Raw genomic sequence first — 8,530 nt, forward strand, 5'->3', positions numbered from 1 at the left:
GCCCCCATATTCATATTAATGAGTGTGAGAATCTTAAAAAGGATGTCACTGAGAAAAGTGTAAGCCATGATGAAGAAATAGTACCACCTAAGGAAATGACATATGTCATAATCTTAAGAATGAAATTATGTACTAATTAAGCTTAATACTTATGTGAACTAACATATTTCAAAATTCACATAGGTTGCTTGACACATCAAAGGCAACTGAAGCAAGAAAACAAAAGCACATGCAGCACAAGCTCGACTCAAGTGGATATTCAAAACTTGTTGCACGAATTGTAAGTATTAGTAAATGGAAAACCATATGTAAATATTTATACATTATAATCAATTTGGTTTTGATGAAATTAACTGCAACAAAAATTATGATACCAAGAAAAAATGTAGGCCTTTGAGTTTGAAAAAATGATTTTTAAAGAGGACAAGAAAATAACCTACAAACAAGGCTATACAGTCGTGGTTGAATGACTCTGAGAAATGAGTGTGCAAGGTTCTTCTGTCGGATCTATCAATCAGGTAAACAAGTCAATTTTTTTTTGTCAAATTAAATATTTTATCAATTATTGTAATTGATATTAAGTTCCAACATAAAGTGATTATATTTGTTTTAAGTAAGGAAACAATGCTTATATATTTGTTTAAAACTTTAAAGTGAATATATTTATATGTATTAAAATGAATGATTAACATTTCTCAATATTTGTCTTGTATTTATATGTATATATTATTGATAAATACACTGATTATTTACATTGGATTGTAGCTTGTCAATCCTAATACACCATTTGAGCACAATGGAGGCGTCGATTTGAATGTGAATGGTAGTACTCAAGGTATATATTTTCTATTCAAATTTTGATTTCTAAATTATTAACACAAGTAAACATTTTAAATTGAATTTGGTTTAGTAATACAAATTTAACTATAATATGTGTTGGGATTAAGAAAACATTTTATTTGCAGTTGCAGGGGATGTAGAGGTTGTTCCTAATGAGCGTGTTGAGGTTCAAGCTATCGGGCAAGATGATGTGGTTAGACAAGGTAAAGAGCACTACATTTATGTTCTTTAAAGTCTCAATTTTTTTTAAAAAAAAAACCCTTTTATTTGTTATTGCAGAGGATCCACCTTTGCAAATGACAATGAGATCCTGTGCACAAGTGAGAAGAAATGTCGATGACAACATGGATATGCCTCTGCAACAATATAGGGAAGGAGACAAAAAAATAAAATATAGAAAAGAAATGATTCTCATTTATGCAACTTATTTGATAGTGACTGATATTTATGTCTCGATGTTTTAATCATGTGCTATTGAATGTTCATGTGAATGTTCTAATGAATCTTATGTTTTAATGTTTATGTGAATCTTCTAATGAATCTTATGTGTTAATAAGTGATAAGTCATGAATATTACATTTTATTTATAGATGAATGAATGGATGAATTTTAGATGTTACTGGGGAATATAGATCTTGAGGGGTGGGGGGGGTGCCAAATTAGCATCCACCTTCATGTGGTTGGCCCTAATTAGTAGAGAATATTAAAATATTCTCAAAACCAAGTGAATCTCAACATAATCTATGATTACATGACAACTATCTATTTTAGGCTTTACAAGTAGGAGTGCCCTCTTGTCTAAAACACCTAATCCTGCAACCAAATACTTGTTTGTTCACACCTTGACACCTTAATTTTGGGCATCACAACTTTCCAAATCCACCTATATTTTCATGCATGTGCATCTCCTTTTCCAAGCTCAAGATTTGGGACATTGAATTGGTGTCCTCATGCCAACTATCTTAGTGAATGCATAGAGTACGAATTCACCCAGAAGCTGGGTACAACTCTTTTTCATGGCATAGTTTAGCTAATTGACTAATTTTTGGTTATTCATGCATAATTTTGATTCACTTGTTAGAAAATTGTTACAAGGTGAGTTCCCAAGTTTGATAAAAACAAAGTATTCTTGTTCCATGCCAGCTATCTTAGTGGATCCATTGAGTATGATTTGGCCCATAACCTGGATACAACTTTTCTTGATGGTGCAATTCAGATAATTGAATAAATATTGGTTATTATTGTACAATTTTAATTTACTTATTACAAAATTCTTACAAAGCTTTACTATCTATTTTTCCTCTAATAATTGTAAAGGTAAGGGGAACCACTTGCTAGACAAAGCAACTTTAGGCATTTGTTAATTGCGAGAGGACTGTTGCATTGAATATCTGCCCAAGGGGCATCTATTCCATAGATCAACACGTACACCTAGCTTGTCTAAGATTCCCTTTAGCCCTTGGAAATTGTTGTGTGTTATGAGTAGATGATGGATACCAATTCCATCAACCCACTCTTGCACCCATTCTCCAAGACTACCTTGAGCTCCCAGCCTCCTAGTCTTGTACAACAATATGTTTTTGGAAACCAAATTTGTAACCAAATATGTCATCTTCCATTGCTTAGAGAGATTGCACCTAATTTTTCACAAATCATATAAAACTAATATTTTTCTTGTACAAGCGCATTCTATAAAATAGTTCACGTCTTGCCCATGTGATTTCAATAGGAATGTAGTAGGGTAAATGGAAGGTTTATATTTACTTGTATTTCAATATAAGAAATTGAGAACTTTAAAATTTTAATGGTAAATATTTGGAGTAAGGTAAATGAAAGGTTTATATTTACTTGTATTTCAATAGTAATTTAGTATTACATATGGTGCTAGTTTTAGATGTTAATTGTGTTAATCTCTTGGTTTCAGGCAATGCAGAAGGGGGTTATCATTCAATATGCAATCTCAATTCATATGCATAGGACATCAGTTGGAGATGAAAAATGCAATAGGTTTTCATTTTTGTTAGAGGTCTTTAATTAGGTATTTTAAGCTATAGACCATCACAAACATTGTAACTTTGACTCTTATAGGTGAGGGTAATGTCCTCAACATGCAAGCAAATTGAGACTTTTTATGTGTTGGCTTGCTGAGGACATTCTCTTAGCCATAATAGCTAGAGTTCTAATGTTCACGATGGTCTATAATTTTAAAATCTTAATAGACCTATTTAAAAAATGTAAACGTGGTGTATTTTTTTAGTTCCTCCTATTGTCCATGCATATGGAACATAGTTGCACGTGCATGCTTGATTCAGAGTGGAAAAATCTTATTTTGGATGTGAGGGAGAGAAGCCAAGTACATAAAGGACATGCACTAGAAGATGGGAAAATGATGTAAATTTTCAAGTCTAGAACTTTTTTTAAATATTTTGTTACATGTATCCTCATGAATATGGATATTTTGTAGAGAAATAGTAATAAGCATCTTCCTTGCAAATTTTAAAATCATACTAGTCTCACAGTTAATAATGTCATTGGTCACTTCTAAATTAGACAAAGTACAAATACAAAGGATACGCTTCAATCTCTTCTGACATTGACAAGATTTAATTGTGATATGTTTGGTACTAAATAAGGAATAAATAGAGTAGTTTTCTACCAATTATTTGAAACTACTGTTTAATTTTTTACAAGGAAATGGGAAAATCATTGAATTGCATGGTTTTGGGCTTAACCACATAGTTATATTTGGGTTTACTATTCCTTATAAAGTACCCCCTCTCTATAGTTTAATCTAAGTTGGTATGTATATCTCTTAAAATATAATAATAAGAAAAACTTCCAAATCATGTAAAGTGACTAAAATCTATCTTCTTACCTATAAAAGTCTCCTCTAGTGTCATATTCTCTAGTACCTTATGTAGAACCCTTTTTTATATGTATACTATCATACTACATGCATGTGCCCATAAGTAACGTGACATGTTTTGGTCATGTGGCATAGCCCTTCCTGCCTCCAATATAGAACGATTCTTCCTCTCTGCAACCTGATTTTGTTGTGGATTATATAGGACAATATATTCTCTCTTGATTCCTATGTTGGAATAGTACTCCTAAAACTATTTCCTCTATTAATTTTGTACACTATTAAATTTTTTAATCAAACATGTTGCACTCAATATCAACATACTCCAATGTGCCCTTTGACATTTTCCCTTGTATATTGCACTAGAAATCACTTTAAGAAAATACTAACAAAAAACAATAGCGTTTGTCCAACTCAATCAAGCACTATCTTGCAATTAATATCCCCATCTTTCTCTTTGGCATCAATAACAACAAGGATAGGTGATAAGTTTCAAAAATATAAAGGTGAAGATATATTTGTACTCTAATAAAAACTGGTAAGTTTTTGAAAGAGATCAACAAATGACTTCCTTTTTGTAATACTTTGGGAAATTTATTGATTAATTACAACCATGAATCATAGAATCGTAGGAAGATCAAATTATTTAGTTGAGCGAATATAAGCTTCCTAAAGGATTGATCACTCAAGAGAATATATTTGATTGTAATGATGACATCACCAATATAATAAAGCTCACAACTAATCAATGCAACTATAATGAATTTAATGTTGAAGAAGGAATAATGCTCTATGTTGTGAGCAATTTTTGTAAACATAACCATAACAAGCTAATATGATTATGTGAAAAATGCAAAGGTGTGATTATGTGGTTGTATTAGGACCTAAAAGGATATGATCCATTAGTTATCTAATAGTTATCCAGTATATAATTGAGTTTGTTGAAGGAACCAAGCCAATCCAACAAAATTAGAGGCTAAAAAATCTACAATTGAGTCTCTAATAAAGCTAGTTGATTCTCACATCATTTTCCCCATAAATTATGGTGAATAGGTAGCTAAGAGAAAGGATTTCATGCAAAGTGGAAGATATCTTTTTGATACAACAAGTTTTGAATGACACTTTCTCGGTAGATAAGATTTTATATATAAAAAAAAAAATCAACAACCCATCGCAATTACAATGACAATTTAGTGTAAGTGAAGGTTATTTCTAATGACTATAGACAGATAACTATTAGAAAATTCTGATAGATATTTTTCGGTTGTATAGAATTGTTGTCACAAAGGCCTCACAATTGTGATGGTAGCTTAACAACTCTTCAAATGGTTAACCATCCCAATTATGATAGGTGTCTGTTGGAATAGTCTAATAGATGTCTATGATTGTTTAGTACTACTGTTGTAATTATGGTGTCCATAACATCAACTATTTCTGCCTCCCTCCCTCCAAGTTATGACTGTGTATCTCATCACCATTATGACAGATGCCTTTTTCATCATAATTTGTAACAGAAAAATTCTAATGGGAGTTGATGGGAGGTTTTATCACTAGAGCGATGAGTGAATGTCACTATTATGATGGTCCATTGTTAGAAAATGGGTCCAAATGTTGTAGTTTAATAAAATAATATTTAAAATACAATAGTAGTGAATTGTATCTTCAATAGTGGTTTATCAACAATCCACAACCTAAATTATTACAAATAGTGTAATACTTCACTTGCAAAACATAACATAAATGATACTCTCTAAGAGCACCTTATTTAGTGAAATAGAACTTAAGTGGTAGCTTCTAGAAAAATACTTGACACAATTTTCTAACTACCTAAAAGTGTGCAAATGACACATGCACATCTCCAAATGACCCCCATTCAAACTTGCTAAGTTGAATGCTAAAAAAAACTACCTTGGGGTATGATAAATGCTCTTATACATCTTATGATTGTCATAAATATTATCATAACTTACAACACTTGTGGAAGAAGAAGAGAAATCCCGTCATAATTGACCATAAATTGTCCATTCTCTCACAACATATCATAACCCAATTTAGGCACCTACCTTCTCTATGCAAAGGTATCTCTCTATGTAATAATTAGAGTTAGGATTTGCAAAGGTCATGATGCAGGTAATCTCATCATTCTTCAACTTGTTGAAGACATTTTGAATAACCCATAGATCAACTATAAGGGAAAAGATCCCCATTGAACTAGGACAGCTCATGGACTTCTCTATGCTCACTATTTTTTTCCAATGCTTTTGCAACATTTGTGAAAGTGTCAAAATTTTCTATGTTTGACCTTCTTGTCCTCTACCATATCTCAAAAAAAAAGAACATCAATGTGCTATATTTTGGTGTAGAAAGATGGAATTCTTGCTAAGAAAGTAACACTCTAATTAGTACTATTATTAGTCATGTGTCAAACCCAATATATAAACATAGTTATCTAATTTAAATGGCTTCCTTATAAGCATCAATAGGTACGATATAATCTTCTTTTTTCATGAAAATTTTGATGACTTGTCACTTGTTCATCCAGCTAATAACACCACCATACATAGTAAAAATGTAATCATTAATAGATTTTCTATTGTTAATGTCACCTACCTAATTAAATCCTCATATCCATGGATAATAAAGGTAAGTGCACAAAGATGATGTATAAAAGGGGGGTATAAGTGGCAAATTATTTTCTAAAATAAGATAAATCTAAACTTCAAAGAGAAATTTGAGGGTCTTGAACTCAAAATTAGAAGATGTGTAAAGAATAAGAATGACTGTACCCAATAGAGAATAATAAGAATGAAGAAGATGAGTGCAGATTCATAGAATATATTGGTATTTGAGCCATGTCTTCCATTTTTATTATTACCCCTACTCTATTTTGATGGTTATTTGGATTATTCATGGGTCTTCATAAGAATGCCTCATTATTCCCACACTTTTGTTTCATAGCATGTTTATCATTTGACACATGTTGTGGTTTGAGACTATGGTTCCTATCATGTTTTAGTGACCATCTCAATGATGTAGAGTAAGATGGTTTGGATTTTGTAGGTAATTTGGGGATATGACACATTCATGCACTTGATTGTGTATGATTGACATTCTATAGAGTGTAATTTGATCATTTTGTAACTGGGTGATGAATTAGAGTTTTCTTGCTAGTTCTTTCTTTGAGGAGCCTCCTAAACTAGTTTATTATTAATATATTATATAAGTGCTCCATTAAATTTTGTGCCAAAAAAAGGAGAATTGTACTTTGGATCTAGTTTCTAAACTACAATTTAAAAAAAAAAAGAATAATATTAAGAGGGTCAAACCCTCCGTGCACAAAAAATTGTTCTTGATTTTTTCATAAAAATATAACATAGCTACTTTTGTGTGCTCAACAAGAGATATAACTAATATAGTATTTTGAAAAATTGTTTGGTAGGATGATAGTTAAGAGTGAGATCTAAAAGTTATTCATTTTTTGTTATTTTCTATTGAGTATTTTTTAAAATAATTTTTTGAAGTGATCGCATTGTGAAAATTTGGTACATGTGCTCAAAGGGTTGTAGCTCAATTGGTTGGGCACAATTGGTGAGGATGATGGTACAATTGAAATTGCCATCCACCAAGGTTCAAACCCTCGGAGACGCATTTGGGCCAGGTTCGACCCCTGGGTGACTTTGATGGATTGGATCCCCCTGTACGTGGCAGCTTAGCCGAAGGACGACTTCTGGTTTAGATATATGCTACCTCATAATGTTGTAATCAACTTGTAAAGGCAGAGATGCCGATATCTATGTAATCCGGTTGTTTCCATAAAATATAAAATAAAAATTTGGTACATGTTCATGTGTTGGGCATAAATTACATCGAAATAATTGAGGATATAATCTTATTTTTGAAAAAGTGCATAGATTCAAGTGTAGAATAGTAATATGTAATTTGTTTTGAATTTTCTCAAATGCATCAAAAGTTATTAAAAAAATGGTAGACATTGTTAACAAAAATTAAATTTTACCATGTTAATGTTGTCCAAAAATTGAAAAACTTATATGGTTAGAAAGATGAGAATATATGTGAGATTGTAGTGGTAATGCTAGAGATACCAACTTGATCATTTCTAAAATTGATGAGGATGGAGTTGAGAATTTATTTTGGAAGTTGGAAAAATGTGTTAAGGGACTAATATGGAGGAAAATGAAACCTCAGGGTCATTTACCAACACTTTTTCCAAGCTTAAAATATATATGGGTTTTGGTGTCCTTCATAACCTGCTTGGGTTTTGAAAAGAAAAAAGTATAATTCAAGTCTTTTCATAACCTATACACATTTTAGAGACGTAAAGGCTCATAATTTTTGTTTTATAAAACCTTTATGAATTTTAGAGATGTAAACGCATGTATTTTCTCATCTACTCTCTCTCTTGCTCTGATCTTCCTTCTCTCGTTAATGCCTTTATCTATTATGAGTCATAATTATCCTTCTTGATCTCTATCTCATCTCTCCTCTCTCTCTCTCTCATAATTTCCTCATGTATCTCACACTCTTCTCCTTCTCATTCTTTCTCTACCTCATGTCCATCAACCTCTCATTGTAGTCTTTCTATTCATTCCATTTTCTCCATTTCCCCATCTCCCTCCCTCTCTCTCTCTCTCTCTCTCTCTCTCTCTCTCTCTCTCTCTCTCTCTCTCTCTCTCTCTCTCTCTCTCTCTCATTCTCTCCTCTCCCTCCCCATCACCCTATCTCTCTCCCCTACCTCTCCCTCCCTCTCTCCATATCCCATTCTCTTTCTCCCTCCCTCCCCGTTCTCCTTATCCTATTCTCTCCCCC

General features: G+C 32.2%; 1 pseudogene; it reads left to right on the top strand.

The window, feature by feature from the left end:
• Positions 1-479: 479 nt before the first annotated feature.
• The window catches only part of LOC149569519 (putative transporter MCH1), an 82,467-nt pseudogene continuing 74,416 nt past the window's right edge, over positions 480-8,530 (top strand).

This window comes from Cupressus sempervirens, chromosome 3, assembly GCF_028749045.1.
Source record: "Cupressus sempervirens isolate cs-2001-9-10 chromosome 3, ASM2874904v1, whole genome shotgun sequence".
Taxonomy (NCBI): domain Eukaryota; kingdom Viridiplantae; phylum Streptophyta; class Pinopsida; order Cupressales; family Cupressaceae; genus Cupressus; species Cupressus sempervirens.